Here is a 23,622-nt window from a genome sequence, read left to right on the forward strand (position 1 = left end):
TGGCTCTATTCTATATTTTTGAACACCAAAAGAGATATTAAGGGCAAGAGGGATATTCGGTTCTTTTCAAACCCCATCATGTGGGCACTTACCTTTCTGCTTGAGGGCAAGGGGTCTATGCATCAAGAAATGTAAGAAGCTATATGTTAAGCTGCAAAGAACAACTTCATTTCCAAAAGAAAGAAAGAAAGAAAGAAAGAAAGAAAGAAAGAAAGAAAGAAAGAAAGAAAGAAAGAAAGAAAGAATACCAAAAAGAACTAGTCTTTAAATCAGTGCAATAAGATGGTATTAGTAACAAATGTGTTTTAAAGATTCATCTGGTGTTTTCTTCACCATTATTATTGTCATTGTTTACTGTTTTAGAAACTACCTTTTGTCCCTGGCATTTTCATCACAGTTTTAGAGGACTCAAACAGAACAAAGGAAAGAGGAAAGAAGGAGAGGAGAAGGGAAGAAGGGGAAGAGGAGGAGAGGGGAGGGAGGAGGAGGAAAGAAAGAGAGATGGTGGAAAAGAAGGAAGAAGTGAGAAAGAGATTGGAGGGAGGAAAAAAAAGGGGGAAGGGAAGGGAAAGGAAAGGGATATGATTTTCAATTGCTTACCAATTAGTTTTTAATGAACATTTCATTCTTCTTTCATGATGACATAGGCTGAGGGTATTTACTCAATCTAAATTCTCTTTAGCTTAATGAGAGTATTTGACTAGTTCATGAAGCAGATTCATCAAAACAAACATTTATTCTGCCACCATTTGAGAGACACTTCACTGCCCTTGGGAGAGATTAAAAATATATAAGACAAGGCCACTGCTCCCTAGGGCTTTAATATCTGATAGCTGGAGGGAAGAGTTCATGTGAGCCAGAATGAGAGCTAAGTAACAAACTGAACACAATGACACACATGATGCACAATTAGGAAATGAATTGGAAAATCAATGCTGAGTATTTCACAGGGAAATAATTTGCCTTAAAAGTCCTTGGATGAGCTAATCGAAATGATGGTAGTTTGAACATCTGCTAGTTTTATTTACATAGTACTCTTACTGCCTTTAGAGAAATTTTCTCATTCACAGCCTCTTCAACAAATGGTGCTGGCAGAATTGGCTATACACATGTAGAAAACTGAAGTTAGAACCTTATATATCACCCTGTACCAGAATCAACTCTAAATAGATCAAAGACTTCCAGGTAAGAGCAATACTCTGCAAATATTACAGGAAGGGATAGAGGATACACTAGGGCTCCTTGGCACAGGACAAAACTTCCTAAATAAAGATCCAGAAACAACAAAACAAAGAAAGGCTGGATAAATGGGATTGCATTAAACTGCAGAGCATCTACATGGCAAAGGACATAGCTAGCAAGAGTAAAAGAAAGCTCCTAGATTGGTAGAAGTTCTTCACTAGCCATATAACAGTCAAAGACCTCGTGTCAAAAACAAAACAAAACAAAACAAAAAAAACAACAATCAAACCCTTAATAACAAATCCTTAAAAAAGAAAGCAACCACTCCATTAGTAAGAGGACTAAAGAATTAAAAAGGAACTTCTCTGGAGAGGAAATAAGAATAGTCAGTAGACACATGAAGAAATGTTCAACATCTCTGGCCATAAAAGAAATGGAAGTCAAAACTACATTGAGATTCTACCTCATCCCAGTTAGAATGGCCATTATCAAGAAAACAAATGATAAGAGATGCTGCTAGGGCTGTGGCCAAAAGTGAATGCTACTACACTGTTGATGGAAAGCAGTATGGAGGTACCTTAAAAGACTAAACATAGATCTCCCTGTAATCCAGCAATCCCACTCCTGGGCACCTACCCAAATGATCACAAACAAGGCCATACTAAAGCTACCAGCACAACTGTGTTCATTGCAGCATTATTTACAATATCTAACCTCTGGAATCTGCCCAGATGTCCCTCAGTAGATGAATGGATCAACAAAATGTGGTAAATATACACAATGAAATTCTGTGTTTCCATCAGAAAGAATGACATCACCCTATTCCTAAGGAAATGGAAATACTTGAAGAAAATCATATTAAGCAAACTAAGCCAGATCCAAAGAAAGAGGCTACATGGTTTCCTTCATTTGTAATAACTAGTATATGACTAAGTTAGTCCTAGCAGAGGATCATAATAGCTTAATAGCTATGTACAAATGACTATATAAAATGATGCTAATCAAAATGAACTCCAAGATATGGAAACAAGATGATTTTTTGTAGTTGCTTTTTCTTTTCTTTTTAATGTACTGCGTGAAGTTATTTCTTTTTTTCTTTCATTTCTTTTTTCATTTGGTTTATTATATGTTGTCATTGTTTTTTATTTTGGTACCCTGTGTCTTGTATATATGTATTTCTGATTTGGGGAAGGCAAAGGGAATCACAAAATGGTTAGACAAAGGACAACAGGTGAACCATTGGAACAACAATACTCACTAGACACTATACTGGAAATTAATTTACAAATGGGGGCTGGGGGAAGTGGGAGAAAATGAGGTATGAATGACAAGATATGTACTCACTACCTTATTTATGTAACTGTAACCCCTCTGTATATCACCTGTACAATTAAATTAAATTAAATTTAAAAAAAGAAATTCCTCTTTCTCTTACATCTTGTGCCACACACTATAAACTGTGAGGTACTTGCAAAGGTGCTACCTCATTGAGGTCAGAGTCATCACCATTCTGATCTGAACTGCCCAGGTAGGTATGTGGCTCAATTTTGGCCACTCAGAATTCTTCTCTGAATTAACTTACTTATAATCTTTGGGAAAGCCAAACAGAAAGGGGATGAATATACATTTTCTTTCACTCATTCTTTTCTCATGGATAGCCATCCTATAAAGTGAAGACAAAATTCAGAAGAAAGTACAAGTGGGAGAGAAAAAAAGAATACATTCCTGACATCTTTCAGAACTTATGTGTAGGTCTACTTCTGAGAAGTGTTATGGCCCATAAATTTTATTCATAGTTTTATTCAAAAATATGCCTATCCCCTTCAAAAACTTTTCACATATGTAAAAATGTTCATGAAGGATCACTGAGTTTTGTTTTTGTTTTGTTTGTTTTCTGGTCTTGGGTCTTGAACTCAGACCTGGGTGATATCCTTGAGCATTTTGTTCAAAGCTAGTGCTCTATTACTTGAGGCACAGCTCCATTGCACCTCTTTCCAGTTACTTGGAGATCAGTGTCTCATGGACTTTCCTGCCTGAGCTGGTTTCTAACTGTGAGACTCACATCTCAACCTCCTGAGTAGCAAGAAGACACCAGCATGCAACTTGTTCAGCTCATTTTTTACAGTTTTTCTCTTAAGTTTAGAGTGGATCATTTATATAAACTATTTATTCAAGTTGATTGATCTTTCTTCTATGGTATCTAATCCATCTTTAGTCTGATTTTCTTTTTTCATTTTAGACATTACATTTTTCACATCAAAGAATTCTTTTTATATGGATATGATCAATTCTCTTGCCTCAGTTTTTCAAGTAGATGGTACAAAAGGCATAGCTAGAAGCTCTATTGGGGTTGGGAGGGGCGGAATAAAAGAAACTAGCCATCTTCCCTTTCTCATTGCAACGTGCTTATTGTTTGGCCCTTTACCCCATGTCATGATTATATGCACTTACCCTCGCACATAGGTATTTTATGGGCCTTATTAGTTAACAATATCCTCTCTAGTACCTCTAGATCTACCCTTTGGTTGAGTTATTTCTTCTGGGTGGGTTATATTTCCCTCTATTTTAGACTTCCTGCTAAACATTTACTTAATGCTAGATATGAATTTGATATTGTACTTCAGAATGCAGTTAGTTTGCTTGAGATCAAATTTGATGTTTTTGGTGCTTGCTTGCTTTTAAGCTTTCTTAGAGCAAGTCTAGAGCAGCCTAATTTAGCCCAATTCCTCCAGCAGCACTATTTTCCTGAGGATTCTACCTGATGCTGTGCATATTAAGAATCTTGAGGGAAATCCATCTATAGTTCAATGCTGGATATGGGCAAAGAACCAGTGGCCCCCTCAACAAGTGGGCTAAAGACTTAAAAAGAGACTTCTCTGATGAGGAAATGAGAATGGCCAAGAGACATATGAAAAAATGCTCTACATCACTGGCCATAAAAGAAATGCAAATCAAAACAACATTCAGATTCCATCTCACCCCAGTAAGAATGTCCTATATCAAGAAAACTAACAATAACAACTGTTGGAGGGGATGTGGCCAAAAGGGAACCCTACTTCATTATTGGTGGGAATGTAAGCTGGTTCAGCCACTCTGGCAAGCGGTATGGAGATTCCTCAGAAGGCTAAACATAGAGCTCCCCTATAACACAGCAGCCCCACTTTTGGGCATCTACCCAAAAAACCACAAACAAGAACACACTAAAGCCACCAGCCCAACAATGTTCATGGCAGCACAATTTGTCATAGCTAGAATGTGGAACCAACCCAGATGCCCCTCAGCAGACGAATGGATCAGGAAAATGTGGTACATATACACAATGGAATTTTATGCCTCTATCAGAAAGAATGACATTGCCCCATTCATAAGGAAATGGAAGGACTTGGAAAAAATTATACTAAGTGAAGTGAGCCAGACCCAAAGAAACATGGACTCTATAGTCTCCCTCACAGGGAATAATTAGCACAGGTTTAGGCTATTCACAGCTGAGGATCACAGAGCCCAATAGCTATGCCCTTATAAACACCTAAGTTGATGCTAAGTGAAATGAACTCCATGTTATGGAAACAACTGTTACATCACCGTTGTAATGACTTTCAATGTGCTATGTGTATCCGTAGCTTCTATTATTGATGATCTTCTTGTATCCCCTTCCTGTGGTTGTACCTGCACTATCTCTGTATCTTATCTGAGTACATTGGAAACCTGTATACTGGTATTAGAACTAGGAGACTGAAAGGGAATACTAAAATCGAGAGACACAGGGTAAAAAAGACAAACGACTACAAAAGCAATACTTGCAAAACTGTTTTGTGTAAATGAACTGAACAACTCTTGGGAGGGAAAGGGAAAGGGGGAGAGGGGAATGAGGGAGGAGGTAATGAACAGTAAAAGAAATGTATCCAATGCCTAATGTATGAAACTGTAACCTCTCTGTACATCAGTTTGAAAATTAAAATTAAAATTAAAATTAAAAGAATCTTGAATGAATTCCAAGAATTTCCCTGTTGCTTTACTGGGTTTGTTGTTGTTGTTGTTGTTTGTGTGTTTTTGTTTTTCTTCCTAGCCTCCATAAGGGCCATCACTTACCAAAGATGCCAGAGGACTTTCTAAAGATTTTCACAGTTCTCTCTCTGCCTCTGTCTCTCTCTCTGCCTGTCTGTCTCCATCACAGACTCTCTCTCTCTCTCTCTTTCTCTGCACAGGTGTACACAGATTTTTCTTCTCTAGTATTGTGCCCATAAAAATCCCCACTGCCTCCATTCTGATGTCTGTTGCTTCAACTCGCAAAGATCCCTTTGCAAGTTTGCTGCCTCACTTGTGCTACACATACCGAAATTACCTGTGAGGCTGATGCAATTATAGGCTTCACCTCATTTACTTACCTTCTCTGGGAATCTTAGTCCTGTGCTGCCTCTTGTTCAGTGTCTAAAAGTTATCATTTTCTATATTCTGTTTTATTTTCTAGTTGGATTTGAAGGGAGGAAAAAAAATACCAGAGCAGTAAATGCATGCAATTTCATGGATGGAACCAGAAATCTCCAATTATTTGTTTTTTTTTTCTTATTTATTTATGTAATAGTATTGTGGTTTAAACTCAAGGTCTTGTGCTTTGTAGTCAGGTTAGTCTATGATGTGAGCTGTGTCCCAGCCCTTTTTTCTTTTGTTACCTTCTCAACAGGCTCTCATATTTATGCCTATGTTGTATGTATCCAGGATGATAGATTCACTCAACTCTACCCAGGTCTTACTAGTTAAGATGGAGTCTTGCAAACTTTTTTGCTCAGGTTGGCCTTGAACACAGTCTTCTTGATATTTACCTCCCAATTACTAGGAAAATAGGCATTAGACACATACCAGGTCAAGTAAATTCTTCACCTTTTAACTACCCAATACTAAAACTCTTTCCTTAGAGACAATCTATAATTTCAATTAAGAATAAGATTAAAATACTATTTATACCATCTAATTCCATATCATCATACCATAACTTGTAATGTTCCTAGGAGCCACAAGTAGGAGTTATTTTCTTTCAATATATATTTATTGGTCAGTTTGGGGACTTGAACTCAATGCCTTTTGCTTGCACTCAGCTTGCTAGCTCATGGTTGGGGCTCTACTACTTATGCCATGCCTCCAGTCTCACTTTGTGCTGGTTTATTGGAGATAAAACCTTTCACACTTTTCTGCCTTAGCTGTCTTGAAACTGAGATCCCTTAGGTTTTAGCCTTTTAACTAGCGAGGAGTACAGGTGTGAACCAACAGTGCTTGAAAAATAAAATTAATCTTATTAGCATACATTAATTGTACAAAGTGAAGGGTCTCATTATGATATTTCTAGAAGACTTTTGACCTGTCAAGTTGTAATAATAAAATAATGTAGTTTGTGGTAAAGATCGGGGGGATCATTTATTTAAGTCCTCATACATAATGAATATTTGACAAATGGCCACTATTACTGCTACTATCACAGAAAATAGAAGCATTGGCTTAGTTGAAGAAAATTCAACATAAAAAGTCAATTTTTCTAAAACAAACAAATAAATAAATAAAAACACTAACATTCACATATTTTTCAATATGGATTCATTTGTTGCCAAGTTTCTGTCCAATAGGTCTCATTAACTTTGAAATTAGAGTTCAAAGTTTCATCAACAATGTATTCCATTTGGCATTTTCTTGATCAGATTTAAAAATAACAAATGAAAACTACTGACGAGTTGCATAATTGTGCTAAAAGGGATGTCAAAAAGGAGCCAGTTCTGTTTATCTGAGTCCTGGCAACGAGGCCACCCTAGACAGAAGAGCATTAGGAGGTAAAAATTTCCAAACATGATTGAACTTGAAAGGTAAATTCCACAATTTGCATTTCTTTTGAATCCTAGGATCAGAGGTAGTTTCTTATCTTAATTAAAATGTACTAGTGTTCTGTGGACACTTTGTTATGGATTTTGTTTCCCAGGTACCCTTTCATACATTGAAAATGGTATTCTCCTTATGTAATTGATAGATCAAAATTCCTCACTTAAGATGTGATCCAATGACTGAACTTTTTATAGATTGTAGTCTCTTAGCGAACAAAGATTTATGTGACAGATACTGTGCTATATTATTTTACAAGTATCTCTGTCCCTTTTTTCCTAAACACAGACTAAATCTGTTTTTATTCATTGAGGAAATTGAGATCAGTGGATGTGTTATATCTTTAACAAAATCAAACAGCTAATAAGTGAAACGTCTTAAAAATTTGATTAATGCTGGTGGGTCACACCTGTAATCCTAACTACTCAAGAGCCTGAGATTTGAGGATATCAATCCAAAGTTAGCCCCAACAGGGAAGTCCATGAGACACTTATTTACAATTAATCACCAAAATGCTGGACAGGGAGTTGTGGTTCAAGTAGCCTTAGCCTCTGGGACAGTGGGACCCAGAATTCAAACTCCAGGACTGGCATCCAAAGAAGAAAGAAAGAAAAAGGATTGAGCTGTTCCCAGGAAGCATTTTGCCTCTAGCTTTTAAAATGTCTCTTAACAGTGATGATACTGTCTCACTTTCAAAAGCTCATTCAATCACTGGCTCCCTGGGTAGGTGGCTACTTTTCCCAGCTGGGGGTGGGGGGCGGGGGGTGGGGGACAGGGTAGGGGTGAAGGAGGAGAGAGAATGAATCACACTTCTGGTCCCTTGTGGACCAAGATCAGTGACCCAGCTAGTGACCCAGGAAAGCAACCTCAGGAGTACCTTGTCTCTGAGAAACCTTCTGAAATTCTTCCAATGCCTGAGGAATTTAAAATATGGTTGTTTTCTTTTTTTAAAAAAAGGGTGCAATCCAAGTCATTTCATTTCCTATTTCCCTTCCATCTATTTGCTCAGTAGTTTTCTATTGAGGTTTCAACAAAGAGTTTACTACAAGGTTTGTTTATGCATGCAAACGACATTATTTCCCTACAAGACTACATCCTTTGTTCTTCCAGCTGTGGGAACATTTCTGTTTGCTCTTGTCATTTAGTTTTAAAGGATTCTGATGCAAATGCATGGTTGGCAGATATCCAGCATTCTCTTCAAGCTCATCCTAGGCTCTGAGTGAGAGGAAGACTGGGCCCCTGAACTTGAGTTTCCTGTTGCTTGCAGCAGGTGTAGAATCTCCCACTGCCAAAGATGGAACAGCTGTGCACCTGAGTTCTTGTGGGAAAAATATGTGTCCTGGCTTTGTGCTTTGAATTCACTCTGTTTTATGGACAGATTTTCTGATTTTACAACTATAAATTTCAACAGAATTTTTTTCTCCTGGTTTACTTGAGGGATGACGTGCTAGCACAGTACTGGAGTTTGAACTCAGGGCTGAGACACTGTTTCTTAACTTTTTTCTCAAGCCTGGAGTTCTACCACTTGAATCACAGCTCCACTTCTGGCTTTTGGATGGATAATTTAAATAAGAGTCTTAAGCACTTTCCTGTCCTGGCTTGAATCTTGATCATCTGCCTTACACATAGCTTAGATTAAAGGCATGAGCTACTAGTGAAGTAGAGTGGGGGTTCGCTACAATGAAACAGGGTTCCCCCCAAGGGAAGGGATTCCTGGTTCTCCCAAGAGTCCACCACACAGTCTCCAGCTACAAGGTGACAAAAAGACAGTTTTATTGGGGAAGTAAAAAGTGAACAAAAAGTGAACCGACCGGCCTTGGTCGCAGCACGGACTCGGGAGCCGAAACTGCCGACCACGTGTGGAGCCCAGACTCGGGAGCTGGGCTTGTACACACCTGGGCGGCCCAGACTCGGGAGCTGGGACCGCCCCCGTGTGGCCTTCCAGCCTGGTATAAGGCAAACATCACAGACAAACTTGTCACACGCAGGTGACCAATGAAGATACAACACTTACAGAGCATGCTAGGCCGCACGCAGGTGGCCAATAGAGTTACAGTCTGTCTCATAATATTCATTTGAACTAACCTATCATTCTAGTTAGAATTGACGCATGGATTTGGCGGGGCACACATGATGCAGGCGGATATGCCTATTCATAGCTGGTTTCCTTGAAGCTCCCAAGCCTCAGGTGGTTAATCTACATAATTTATCATAATAAAGAGGAGGACACAGGTTCCCTTGAAGCACCCAGGCCTCAGGTAGTCAATCTACATAGTAAAGGGAACTTCCCTGAATAGGGTGGGGGAGGGCTTAGTGGAGATGGAGTTGGCTTCTGCTCTAATCTGAGCTGGAGTCAACCTGAAGTCCCTCCACAGCTATTAATGGCACTGGGCAGATCTGGTCTCCCCATTACAACTAGCATCCAGCAACATTGTCTCCTTGATATAACTTGACATGCCATTGAGGAAGTTTGAAGTGATGTTTGAAAAGATACCATGAGAGCCTCCTGAGAAAGGCCTGTGGGGCAACCAGGAAAGCAAGGAGCTGCCTTGACTCAGAAGCATCCCCTAGGACCTCCTTGTGGCTCCCTGAGCGGTGCTGGAGTACAAAGAATCCATTATGTAGTTCTGGTCTACAGGGACCAGTAAGTCACATTACATCAGGCACAGGTGTGAGCAAAACTACACAAAACAGAGACATTTGACTTCCTTATTTGTTTTAGTTCCTTTAGGCTTTTATAATAAAATATCAGGCACTAAGTAAGTTGATAAACAATAGATTGTTTTCTCATAGTCCTAGAAAACCAAAGACAAGGTGACAGCTGACTCAATGTCTGGTGAGAGTCTAGGCCCTGATTCACCATGGTGCTTTGAACACTGTCCTCCCAAGACAACACATGGAAAATACAAGACCCAAGACTCTTCACATGATAGAAGAATAGAGAGCAAGAAAAGGTGAGGCTGGTTTCCTCTAGGCTTTGTATAAATTACTAATCTACTGACAGAAGTGGACCCCTCAAGACTTAGTTCTCAAAAGGCTCCCCTAGTTAGTACCACTACAATGAGGATGAGGTTTCAACATGAATTTTTGAAGGAGACACATTAAACTCACAACACTGGTGTCAAAGGTCCAAGGATACATTCTGTTCTTATAAATCATGTTTATGCCCATGTCATGATTACAATGTGTCTGATACCTTCATTAAACTAACTTTGGCCACTGACAGACCACCTCTCCTTCTTCAGGATAGGATAAGGAACCTGTGCTCTATTAGGCAAAAACTCCATTGTTTTTCCTATAAGTAGAAAATAAATGCTTTCCCTGGACCACTATTAAATGGCCATTTCTTCTATGCTTAGAAGCCTACCTCATCAACCTGTAAATTCAGGTATGCTCTAGGGTTCTATCCTTGATCTGAGTTTCTTTGCTATCCACACTCATGGTATCCTGGGTCTGATCCAGTTTCAGGGTTCAGAATACCATTCACTTGAACCTTCCTTGAATACCATACTGTGTGTTCAACTACTTAGTACAAATCTCTCCTTAAATGTTTAGCCTTCAAATCCTAAATTCCTGCCGTTTCCTCCATTTCTTATTCCTCTGTAGTCTTCCTCGTTAAAGTTTATTAGAGATGTTCAGGTGAAAAATAGGTGAGACTGACACTACCTTAATCTCTCATCTCATCTACTATAGGCTATTAGCAAATCCTGGAATCTCTGTTTCAGAATCCATCCACCTGAGCATTCACACAGATTTCCTGGCTGCTTGTCTCTCACCCAAAGAGCTTCAATCTCTTGCTTCTATCCTTGTCTATGTTCAGTGTTTGTAAAATGCAGTAGCAGGTGCATTCTTATCTGAATATCAACTAAATCATTCCACTGCTCTGTTAAAAATTTTTCTGATAGTTTTTAATTCCTTGCTGAGGAAAATCCAGAATTCTTTCATGATTTACAGGAACTCCACAATTTGATCCTTTGGCCTTCATGGAGCTTTTCAGCTATTCTCATGTTATTCTCTCCTCCCCATCCTACTAGCTTGGTTTCCTTGCCATTCAGGACATTTGCACATATACTTTCTCTCAGTCAACATTGCTCTGCCCCAGATCTCATGTGAGTTGTTGCCCCAAGACTGTGATCATGAGAGTATAATGTGGACATTAGGAAAGACTAAATGAATGGCAGATAAATTATATTAATTTTGCAATTTTCATGAAGTATAAAATTACTTCAAACTGAAAGATTAAAAAAAAAAACCTTCCAAAGGAGTTCATTTAGGAACTGTACAACATGATTGCAAATGCACTTATTAAGAACCTACAATGTGTGGAGCACTATTGGAACAGTGGGTATGCAGTATTTCTGTGTTTAAACATCTAGCTTAGGGTCAGGTAAAGAAATATATATTATAGGTTAAATCTTCTATGACTGGGTGGTAGGCACAAAAAGGCCCAGGCACAAACAGTTTAATTGATTGGGAGCCACTGGTTAGAGAAGAGTTAGATTCAGAATGAGTTTCCTCAATGAATTAATTCTTCTGAGATGTTAGCTGGAACATCATTATAGCTACATTATATGACCTATAAAATAAAAAAATAAAAATTAATTGATTCTTGGGCTGATTTATAAGAGATTAATAAGATTTATAAATGCATATGGTTTATAAAAATATATGCCATAAACCATATAAATATATATGATTTTTAAGATAATTTCCTTTGAGAAGTTCATGGTTGGTAAATGGGGCCTGGTAGGCCAGGAAGACAATTGAGAAGCCCAGAGATAAGCAAGACAAATTTATAACAGTGAAGCCAAGAATATCTCTCACCTAGCTATTGGCCCTCACCAAATGACACTGATTTCCTAGGAGGTATTTGATCTGTTTATTGAATCACTTTAAAATTGATTCTTTAGCTGGTCTCTAGCGGCTCACACCTGCAATCTTAGCTACTCAGGAGACTAAGATCTGAGGACTATGGTTCAGAGCCAGCCTGGGAAAGAAAGTTTGTAAGACTTTTATCTCTATTAATCTACCAAAAAGTCAGAAGTGGAGCTATGGCTCGAGTGGTAGAGTGCTGAGTGCAGGTAACAGTTCCTGAGCTCAAGCCCCAGGGCTGGCAGACAAACACAATCACACACACACATACACATGCATGCACACACGTGCCTGCGTGTGCGTGGGCACAGACAAATTGATTCTTCAGTCTTTATTGATTGTTGGAAATAAATCAAGAAACCTGAATTTCAACTTTAAGGAGACACATATCTCTAAAAGAATTCCCCAAAGAGCTTTGAAGAAGCCTATTCATGACTTAAAACCTTATTGTATTTAAATTATATTTTATTTTATTGAATAAAATTATTAAGAGACTATTTAGAATTTTTTTCCAGTGTTCAGAATAAATGTGTCACGTTTTCTCTCTCTCTCTCTCTCTCTCTCTCTCTCTCTCTCTCTCTCTCTCTCTCTCTCCCTCTCTGCGTGTGTGTGTTTGTATGTGTGTGTGAGTGTGTGTGTGCCAGTACTAGGGTTTGATCTCTTGCTTGACTTTTTCACTCATGTCTGGCACACTGACACTTGAGCCACATCTCTACTTTTGGCTTTGTGCTAGTTAATTAGAGATAGATGTCTTGCCAATCTTTCTCCCTGAGCAGGCTTCAAACTCAGATTCTCAGATCTCAGCCTCTCGAAGATCCATGATTATAATCATGAGCCACGGGTGCCTAACTTTTATTTGTTTCTTGTTCTGAGGTTTGAATTCAGTGCCTCAAAGTTGTTCAGTTTGCTTGCTCATGTTTGGCTCTCTACCACTGCAGCCATAGTTCCAGCTCTGCTTTTTGGCTCATTAATTGGAGATAAATTACATAGATTTTTCTTCCAAAGCTGGCTTTTAAATTACCACAATCCTTCTCACACTCTTGAGTAAGCTAGGATTATAGGTGGTGATCACCTGTGCCCAGAGTGGACCTGTTTATGAAATGGAGTTTATGATGTAAGACCTGATTCTAGATTCGGTCTGGACTGCATTATCATTCTAATTTTCAAAAACCTCTATACCATATGATTTTTTTTTTTGACATCTTACAAAACTTGGAAACAGCTCCTCCTGGACACTAGACAAATCTTAAATTTAAGGAACGCATTAACCAAGAGCAGATTTTCTACATATGAAAGAATCAGCCTGCAATATCAATTTGTTTATCTGACGTGTTAAACCACAGAAGTAATATTTTTTGCCTTAATCATCCCAGAACCAGGTGTAGGAAACTGAACTCCATTTCTGTAGCATGATGACTGCCAGAATTATCCAATGTAGCCAACCCTAACCTGTTCACTGTTCACCTGTTCAGCGACCTGCAGAAGCTCAGAAAGGATTGAGGCCCAAATCTTGCTTTTGCTCCTGGTGTCTGGGTTTCCTGACCATGCTGCTTTCTTTTCCTTACCACTGTGACTGACATGGGGTGACTTATTTCCTGTGGATCTGTGTGAATTTAAGATCTTTTTTAGTAGCACTAACCTCTCCATGCCATCATTCAGTCACCATAATAAATTAAGACCCAGGAACTAAACACAGAAATCACTTATAAACCTCAATGGGATGAACACAGTACTTTTTCCAAAAGAGTTGCTTAATTCTGTTCCTTGTTTTGGGCTGTTACAGAATACCAATCTATGTCATGTTGGTGAAATGCTAAGAAGTACATTCATATGTTTGGAAATAAAAGACAGTGCATATAGGCTACTATTCATTGCTTATCAATTATTGTATATGTATTGACATTAATTGAGCCATTTGATTTCAGCCTGGCACCCATGGTTCATGCCTATAATCCAACCTATTCTGGAGGCTGAGATCTGAGGATCATGGTTCTAAGCTAGCCTTATAGAAAAGTTCACAAAACTTCACCTCCGATTAACCAGCAAAGAGTTAGAACTGAGGGTGTGGATTAATGGTAAAGTACCAACCATGAGATAAAAATGCAAGCAAAAGTGCAAAGCTCTGAGTTTAAGCTATTCCCTACATACCAAAAAGAAAAAAATAGAGAAATTTCAAGTTTAAACCTAATGCGTTTGTGATTATTACTAGTATAATAGTCATTATGGTAATACATTGTGTTATAATCATCTAGTAGAAATATAAACCTCATTTCCAATAAGTTTATATCAAAAGGTAAAAATCTGAATATATAATCCTCCTCTTATCTTTCACTAGTGCTCTGGGTTGACTAAGACTTTCAGATATGTGTAAAATAATTTGAGCTTCTTGCACAAGGTGCTAAAAATGCATATGTCCTTTCCCATCAAAGAAGATAAGCATTCTAGATTTTTAAACAGAAGCATTAGGATTGATGATGGAACTTAGTGGCAGAACTTGCCTGCTATATACAAGGCCCTGGATTCAATTAAAAATTAAAGATATAACTACAAGTGTGAATTTCCAGTAGAATAAGAGGCAAAGTTATTTCATTCTAACTAGAAGAAGGAGTTGAACATGTCCAGAGAGACTGTGGGAACCAGCCACAGATCGGATTCTAACTCAGGGGTTCAGGTACCTGATCTACTGTTGCTTGGTGGGTATTTACCATTCCCATGCTCCCAAGCAGGGTTAGGTGCTCTACTATGTACACTCATAGCAATAGCAACTGTGCTTATGTCTAGAATGAAATTATACCACAGTGCCGAAAAAACTTTTGATTGTTTATTTTTTCCTACTAGGATAGCAAGAGCCATCTTTTTTTTTAATTTAAATTTATTTATTAATTTAAACATTTTTGATAAGGTGCTGTACAAAAAGGGTACAGTTACATAGTAGGGCAGTGTGTACATTACTTGTGATATCTTACACCCTGTTTTTCTTTCCCTTCCCTAGGTCAGGCAGACATATATACAATACCCAATGTAGCAAGAACATATACAGTAGCCACGTGGCCTACGCCAAAGAAAAGTCACCTAGGACTTTAAATGTAATGTCGACATTAGACAATATGTCGACAGTAGTCTTATAAGAACGTACATACATAGCTTTTTGAGCTTTTTGTTGTATTCCACTGAGAGGTCAATTTTTGACCTTTATATGTTGAGTAGTTGTTTGGTTTTAGTTACATAACGTTGGGTCGCTGACCCAATCCTGTGGGAAATACCATTTCACAAGCAGTTTTTGGTTTCACAGACCTGGTCTCTACTGTCTCTCCATCACCCCATCTTAACAGTCATATATCAGGGAGATCATGCCCCTTTGTTTTCTGTGTTCTAGGCTTGTCTCGCTCAACATTATTTGTTCAAGTTCTGACCATTTCCCTGTGAATAACAATATTTCACCATTCCTAATCGCTATGTAGTATTCCATTGTGTATAGGTACCATATTTTTTGGATCCATTCATCTGTGGAGGGGCATCTGGGTTGTTTCCATATTTTGGCTATTGTGAATTGTGCCACGATAAACATGGAAGTACAAATGTCTTTTTGATATCTTGGGACCTGTTGTTCAGGATAGATGCCTAGGAGTGGTATGGCTGGGTCATAGGGTAGGTCTATATTGAGCTTTTTGAGGAACCTCCATACTGTTCTCCAAAGTGGTTGTACTAATTTGCACTCCCACCAACAATGGAGAAGGGTTCCTCTTTCCCTGCACCCCCTCCAGCATTTGTTGTTGCCTGAGTTCAGAGTATAGGCCATTCTAACTGGAGTGAGGTGGTATCTCAGGGTTGTTTTTATTTGCATTTCCTTTACTACCAGGATGTTGAACATTTCCTCATGTGTTTCTTTGCCATTTTTATCTCTTCTCTTGTGAAGTCTCTCTTTAGCTCCTTTGCCCATTTCCTAATTGGTTTATTGGGCTTGGAGGGGCTTAGTTTTTTGAGTTCTCTGTAGATGACAGATATTAGGCCATTGTCTGTTGCTGTGCTGGTGAAGATCCTTTCCCATATGGTTGGCTGTCTTTCTGTTTTGGTGGCTATGTCCTTAGCTGTGCAGAAACTTTTTAATTTGTAGTAGTCCCATTTGTCGAATCTCTCCCCTATTTGTTGTGACCCTGGGACTATATTCAGGAAGTTCCTTCCTGTGCCTGTAAGTTCTAGCGTCTTTCCTACTCTGTCCTTCAGTAGTTTCAAGGATTCAGGTCTGATATTGAGGTCCATGATCCATTTTGAGTTGATCTTGGTACATGGTGATAGGCTTGGGTCTACTTTGAGTTTTCTGCATATGGCTGCCCAGTTCTCCCAGCACCAGTAGTTGAAGAGGCTGTTTATTCCATTGTATGTCTTTAGCTCCTTTGTCGAATATCAGCTGACTATAAGAGTGCAGTTTTATTTCTGGGTCTTCAATTCTGATCCATTGGTCTTCCGGTCTGTTTTTATGCCAATACCAGGCTGTTATTGTTATGATAGCCCTATAGAAGAGCTTGAAGTCTGGTATTGTGATACCCCCTGCACTGCTTTTTTTTTTATGCCTAGAATTGCTTTGGCTATTCTAGGTCTTTTGGTGTTCCATATGAATTTATGGATTGCTTTCTCTATTTCAGTGAAGAATGTGACTGGGATTTTGATAAGGATTGCATTGAATTTGTATAACAATTTGGGTAATATGGCCATTTTCACTATAGTGGTTCTGCCTACCCATGAGCATGGGAGGTCTTTCCATCTCCTTGTATCTTCTTTGATTTCCCTTATTAGATTTTTATAGTTCTCATTAAATAGGTCCATCACGTCCTTGGTTAGGTTGATCCCTAGGTACTTTATTTATTTTTTTTGGCTACTGTAAATGGAATTGTTTCCATAATTTCCTTTTCTGCTTGTACATTGCTGGTGTACAGAAAAGCTGCTGACTTTTGTGGATTGATTTTGTATCCTACTACTTTGCCAAAATGGTTTATTAGGTGTAGGAGTTTGGGGACTGAGTTTTTTGGGTCTTTCAGATATAAGATCATGTCGTCTGTGAATAGGGATAGCTTGATTTCTTCCTTGCTGATGTGGATCCCTTTGATGTCCTCCTCTTGCCTTATTGCTATGGCTAGGAATTCCAGCACTATGTTGAAAAGAAGTGGGGAGAGTGGGTATCCTTGTCTTGTTCCTGAGTTTAGGGGAAATGATTTAAGTTTCTCTCCATTTAATATGATGTTAACAGTTGGTCTATTGTATATGGCTTTTATTGTTTTGAGGAATGTTCCATCTATTCCTGTTCTCTCCAGAGCTTTTAATAAGTATGGGTGTTGTATTTTGTCAAAGGCTTTTTGGGCATCGACGGAGATAACAATGTGATTCTTGATTTTAGTTCTGTTTATGTGGTGAAGTACATTGATTGATTTACGGATGTTGAACCATCCTTGCGACTGTGGGATGAAGCCTACTTGGTCATGATGTATAATTTTCTTGATCAGTTTCTGGATCCTGTTAGCTAATATTTTATTGAGGAGTTTTGTGTCTGTGTTCATTAGTGATATTGGTCTGTAGTTCTTTTTTTTGTTGGGTCTTTGCCTGGTTTGGGAATGAGTATGATATTAGCTTCATAGAATGAGTTTGGGATTTCTCCCTCTATTTCTATTTCGCAGAAGAGTTTGAGGAGTATTGGTATTAGCTCCTCACTAAAGGTTTTATAGAATTCGTTGGTGAATCCATCTGGGCCTGGGCTTTTCTTTGTTGGGAGGTTCTTGATTACCCCCTGTATCTCGCTGTAAGTTATTGGTTTATTTAGTTGATTTATTTCTTCTTGGTTCAGTTTGGACAGTTTATACTTCTCTAAGAATTGATCCATTTCTGTAAAATTATTGTTTTTTAGTGAGTAGAGGTTCTGGAAATAGTTCCTTATGATTGTTTGACTATCGTGTGTACTTGTTGTTATTTTTCTGGTGGAGTCCCTGATTTTACGTATATGAGTCTTTTCTCTTCTTAGTTTTTGTAAGTCTTGTGAGGGGTCTGTCAATTTTATTTATTTTCTCAAAGAACCAGCTTTTAGTCTTATTTATTTGTTGAATGGTCTTTCTATTTTCAATCAGATTTATCTCTTCTTTAATCTTTGTGATCGCTCTCCTCCTAGTCATTTTAGGTTCGATCATTTCTTGATTCTCCAGTTGTTTCAGTTTCATCATGAGGTTATTCACCTGCTCTGTTTCCATTCTTTTAATGTGAGTGCTGAGGGCGATGATCTTGCCCCTCAGTACTGCCTTAGCTGTGTCCTATAGGTTTCTTTGTGATGTATTTTCATTGTCATTGTGGCTTATGAATTCATTAATTTCATCTTTAATTTGGTCTGTGGCCCAAGTGTTGGATAACAGTGTGGGGTTTAGCCTCCAAGAGTATGTATAGCCTCTGTGGTAACCATTGTTATTGAGGGTTACCTTTATTCCACTGTGGTCAGATATAATACATGGGATGACGTCAATACTTTTGTATTTATTTGCTGAGGTTCTTTGTGTGGGCTATGACCTGGTCTATTTTGGAGTATGATCCATGTGCTGCTGAGAAGAAGGTGTATTGGGTCTCTGTAGGGTGGAAGATTCTGTACAGATCTGTCAGATCCATTTTGGATATGGTGTTACTTAGGTCCTCAGCTCCCTTACTAATCCTCTGGGTGTTGGATCTGTCTCTTGGAGAGAGTGGGGTATTAAAGTCACCCACTATGATTGTGTTTGGGTCTATCTTGTTCTGTAGTTCTGTGAGAATTTGCTTGACATATGTAGGGCCACTTTTGTTCGGTGAGTATACATGTATCACCATGATGTCTTGATTCTGGATTTTTCCTTGTATTAAAATGTAGTGTCCTTCTTTGTCTTTTTGAGTTGATTTTAATGAAAAGTCCAGCTTGTCTGAGATCAGAATGGCTACTCCTGCCATTTTGGTAGGTAGGTTTGCTTGGAAGATCTTGCTCCATCCTTTCATTCGGAGCCTGTTTTTTTCCTTTACTGTAAGGTGGGTCTCTTGTAGACAGCAGATGTCAACTTTTTGTTTGTGAATCCATTCTGCCAGTCTGCTCCTCTTTATTGGGGAGTTTAAACCATTTATATTTAAAGAGATCAAGGATAAGGGTGTTTTTTCTCCTTCCATTTTCTTGTTGGGCTGTTTTTTCTCTTTTTTTTTTTTTTTTCTTGTCTTTAGTGAGCTGATCTTTCTGTTGGACTTTGGCTATTGAAGTTTCTTTCTGATTCTGTCTGTGTGTCTTTTACGATCTCTGTTGGGTGGGGCTCCCCTCTTAGAATTCGTTGTAGGGCTGGTTTTTTATTCACATACTCCTTTAGCTCCTCTTTGGTGTGGAAAGATCTGGTTCTCCCTTCGAATGTGAACTCCAGTTTCGCTGGGTATTTGATCCGAGGTTGTAAATTGTTATTCTGAAGTACTTGGATGGTGTTCTTCCACTCACTTCGAGCTTGGTAAGTTTGTGTGGATAAGTCGGATGTTATTCGAATCCTCTTCCCATTGAAAAAAGTTTCCTTCTTCGCTTTGGCTGAATTCAGAATTTGCTCTTTAATCTTGAGGTCTGTAGTCTTGAATATTATGTGCCTTGGGGTGGCTTTCCTGGGGTCTGGCCTGCCAGGTGTCCTATAGGCTTCGGTTACCTGGATGGGGTCCCCTGTGAGATTGGGGAAGTTTTCTGCAATGACTTTAATGAGAACATGTTTGAGCCCTCTGCTCTGGTATTCAGCTCCGTCCTCTATTCCAATTATGCGCAGATTATATCTCTTGTCTTTGTCCATTAGTTCCTGGATTAGTCTGCCCTGAAGCTTCACCTTTTCTTGGAGTGTGGTCATTTTCTGGTTGTTGTCAGCTGCTTCATCATCCAGGCGAGAGATTCTGGATTCCATATTGTCCTCTCTTTGTGTTATGGTTTCAATTGCGGATTTTATGGATGTCAGAGAGCTATTTATGGTTGTCATATCAGCTCTGATCGTGGAATTTTCTTCCTTTAAAGAGTTGTATTTTAAATCTATTTTTTCATTCATTTCAATTCTCAGGATGTGGAGATTTTCTTTAAAGGAGGCTTGCATTGTATCCATTTTTGCTTCCATTTCTTTCTTGGCTTCCTGGGTGCCCTTCAAGATTTCCGCTCTAAACTCCTGGAATTGTTTTCTGATTTCATTTCTGATGCTTTCCATCATTCCTGTTAACATGGCCTCATTTGCTTTTTTAGTCTCCATCTCCTCTTCAGTTGTGCTGCTTTTTGGAGCTAGCGAGTTGGCTTGCTCTTTGATGAACTGGGTTATGTTTCTTTGTGATTTGCGCATCTGGAGATATGTGGATGGCTTCTCAGGTTTGGTTTGTAGCTCTTCCCTCCCTCCTGTGTAGGTGTGTCTACGGCAGCAGGTGCTGCCGCTGTGGCCCCGCCCACCAGTGCAGGGTATGCCTACCAGAGCGGGCGCTGTCGCCTGGGGCCCTGCCGTCCTGTGTGCTGTGCGTCCACTACAACAGGCACTTTAGCAGGGTATGCCTCCCAGAGCGAGCCCCGGGTTGTTGGGTTGTGTTTGCGTCCTCCTGCAAGTCCGTTGGGGGGGGCGGTATGTGTGGGGCCCAGTGGGATCGACTGTCCGAGTGTGGGTTAGCACCCTCAGACCTCGCCTCCGCTGCGAGGGGGGGACGTGATCAGGCCCAGGTGTCCCTGCTGTGCTGGTATTGCCCACGAGCACCTGTGATTTTAGTTGTAATAGTCTGCGAGGTCCAAGCACCTCGGGTGGGGCTTGCACTGCCAGCTGTCCCCCTGGCCCCTGTTGGGAAGGGGGCGGGGCCGGTTCTGCCAGTTCAGGAACCTGTGGGGCTTTGGGGCTGCTCCACCCTTCCCCTGGTAAACTGACTTCCCAGCGCCGGACGGGAGCTTCCCGCCTGATTTGGGGGTTCTTTGTTCCCACGGGGTGGGGAGGGGGAGGGAGAGAGATCTAGCTTCTTTGTAGATCTTGGGTCTCTGATAGCTGGTCTCCTGTTTGGTGAGGGGGTAATGGGGGACTCACTGATCCTGCATTGTGTGTGTGTCCCGCGCAGCCGTTGGTCTTTCAGGGGGTGGTGAAGTGTCGTGGTGGCTTCCCCAGTTCCTTCCTTCTGCCGCTCTGGGTCCCCCTGTCTGAACCCGGTGTGGACCTGAACTTCTTGTCACTGCTGTTGTCCTTCTTCTATTTCAATTATGCGCAGATTATATCTCTTGTCTTTGTCCACTAGCTCCTGGATTTTTCTGCTCTGGAGCTTTACCTTTTCTTGGAGTGTGGTAATTTTCGGGTTCTTGTTGGCTGCATCATCATCCAAGAGAGAGATTCTGGATTCAATATGGTCAATTCTTTGTGCTGTGGATTCAATTGCGGAGTTTATGGATGTCAGAGACCTATTTATGGTTGCCAGATCAGCTCTGATTGTGGAAATTTCTTCCTTTAAAGAGTTGTATTTTAGATCTATTTTTTCCTGCATTTCACTTCTCAAGATGTTAAGGTCTTCTTTGACAGAGGTTTGCATTGTATCCATTTTTGCTTCCATTTCTTTCTTGGCTTCCTGGATGTCCTTCAAGACTTCTACTCTGAACTCCTGGAATTGTTTTCTGATTTCGTTTCTGATGCTTTACATCATTTCTGCTAACAAAGCCTCAGTTGTTTTTTTATTCTCCATCTCCTCTTCAGTCGTGCTGCTTTTTGGAGCTGGCGAGTTGGCTTGCCCTTTGATGAAACTCGTTATATTTCTTTGTGATTTGCGCATCTGGAGATCTGTGGGTGGTTTCCCTGGTTTGGCTTTGTGCTGGTTCCCACTGGTCCATCAGTGAGAGACTAGTTTGTGTCCTGGCTTTGGGTTTGAGTTTGGCTGTTGCTCTGGGGCCGGTTTTCTTGAGGGGCGGCCCACCCACTTGTGCAGAGATGCGCCTAGCAGACCAGGTGCTGCCGCTGGGGTCTCTGCCTACCTGTGCAGAGTGTGCCCACCAGAGCTGGCGCTGCCACTAGGGGCCCCGCCCACCTGTGCGAAGCTCCTGTGGAGGTTTGGGCAGGAGGTCCTCTTGCTGGAGGGCTAGCACGCTGGCCCACGCTGGCCCTCGGGGGTGTGCATGCGTGTGCACTCCAGTGCTTCCTCCGGGGGCGTGCTGCCCCGAGCTGCTGGGGGGGCGCTTGTGCCCTCTTGCAAGTCTGCTGGGAGGGGGCCAGTATGCGCGAGCCCCAGCTGGGCCAAGTGTCCGGGTGCGGGTTGGTGCCCACAGACTCTGTGCCTCAGCTGCGAGGGGGGCGTGTGTTCAGGCTCAGTGAGCCTGTGACTGCTGTTCAAAAAGTCCTGGAGGACCAGGCGCCTCAGGCGGGACTTCCAATACCCACTGGTCCCTGGGCCCCTGTTGGGGAGGGGGCGGGGCCTGTGCAGCCCGGCTCCTCTGCTGGCTCCTGTATCCTCCCAGAGACTGCGGGGGGAGGGGGGAGGGCCCTTGCTGCCTGACTTGTGGCTGGCTCCTTTGTTCCCTCGGGGTAGGGAGGGGTAAGGAGGGAGCTCTAGCCTCCTTGCAGGCCTTGGGTCTCTGCTAGGGCGGGTCTCCCATGGAGGGGGCGGTAAATGGGGAACTTACTGGTCCCAGGTTGTGTGAGCATCCCACGCTGCGGGTTCCTCGAGGCTGTGGTGCTGGGGTTCGGTGATCAGTCCTTTGGTGGTGGCGGCCCCGGCTCTTCCCGTCTGCCGATGTCTGATCCCAGCCATTTGGTCCCGCAGCTCCTGTTGAAGTGCCAGACACGTGAACCCCATTTTAGAATTAAACCCTGAGCCAATCAGATTTGTACCTGTGTCCTAATCTTGCTTGCACACCTGATTGTTGTAACCTTGTTCTTTGCCTTTATAAGCCCTGTGTAATCACAGCTCGGGGCTCCCTCCTAACCTCCGCTGTGTTGGTGGGTAGGACGAGGCCCGAGTTGGCAGCTCGTTAAATAAAGCCTTGCCTTGCTTTTGCATTTTGGAGTGTCTGAATCTCGGTGGTTTTCTTGGGGGTGGTCTTGCGACTTGGCACAACATTTGGGGTTTCGTCCGGGATAGCCCCAGAGACCCCGAGATCCCAGACTCCGAAGGTAAGAAAACAGCGCTGTTCATTTGTCTTGTCCTGTAATTTGTCTGTCTGTTTTGCTTTTGCTTATACTTGTAGGGCGCGAGTCAGTTTGGTTTTTGGCCAGAACTGACCAGGAGGGCCTCCTAAACGAGACTCAACCCACCCACCTTGTACTTGGGTCTGCTCCTTCTGCTTATCTGGCAGGAGGTTGTGGGCCAACTCAGGTCCACTCCTTCTGCACCCTTGCAGGAGGTTGTGGGCCAACTCGGGTCCACTCCTTCTTGCAGGAGGTTGTGGGTCAACTCGGGTCCATTCCTTCTGCAACCTTGTAGGAGGTTGTGGGCCAGCTTGGGAGATCTCCAACTCATAGCTTTTCTTGTTCTCAGGCCTGTGTGTTTTCCTCCTTTTGTATTACATCTGATCAGAGCTATGGATAATGTTCTATCTTGAGGACCTCCATCTAGCCCCCTAGACTTGATCCTAGCTCACTGGAGGGAGGTTAAGGAGATAGCTCAGAACCAAGGTTGTGGCCCTTAAGAAGGAAAAGTGGATCACCCTGTGCAAGTCAGAATGACCCACCTTTGAGGGAGCTAATTGAGGGAGCTTTGACA

At 41.1% G+C, this 23,622-nt stretch overlaps 1 pseudogene; it reads right to left on the bottom strand.

Annotated features, from left to right (window-relative positions):
* LOC125347604 overlaps positions 1-23,622 on the bottom strand; it is a 112,607-nt pseudogene that overhangs the window by 73,867 nt on the left and 15,118 nt on the right.

This window comes from Perognathus longimembris, chromosome 3, assembly GCF_023159225.1.
Source record: "Perognathus longimembris pacificus isolate PPM17 chromosome 3, ASM2315922v1, whole genome shotgun sequence".
Lineage (NCBI taxonomy): Eukaryota > Metazoa > Chordata > Mammalia > Rodentia > Heteromyidae > Perognathus > Perognathus longimembris.